The sequence below is a fragment of the Dipodomys ordii genome, unplaced genomic scaffold (assembly GCF_000151885.1).
Source record: "Dipodomys ordii isolate 6190 unplaced genomic scaffold, Dord_2.0 Scaffold116, whole genome shotgun sequence".
NCBI classification, from domain to species: Eukaryota; Metazoa; Chordata; class Mammalia; order Rodentia; family Heteromyidae; genus Dipodomys; species Dipodomys ordii.
Genome location: NW_012267332.1, coordinates 1667437 through 1667810, shown reverse-complemented (window position 1 = coordinate 1667810; position 374 = coordinate 1667437).

Genomic DNA, 374 nt, shown 5'->3' with positions numbered 1-374 from the left:
CTACCATCTGAGCCACAGCTCCACTTCCAGAGCTTCTATTTTCTTTTTTTGAGTAGTTAATTTTTTTTTCCAGTCTTGGAGCTTGTACTCTGGGCCTGGGCACTGTCCTTGAACTTCTTTTACTCAAGGTTATCACTCTATCATTAGAGCCAGAATCCCACTTCTGGGTTTTTCTGTTTATGTGCTACTAAGAAATTGAAACCAGGGCTTCATGCATGGTAGGCAAGCACTCTACCACTAAGCCACATTCCTACCCACGAGTGTTTATTGGAAATAAGAGTCTCATCCTCAGATCTCAGCCTCCTGAGTAGCTAGGATGACAGGTGTGAGCCATCAGTACCCCGCTGAGAAAGATGGTTCATTCACATAGCTCC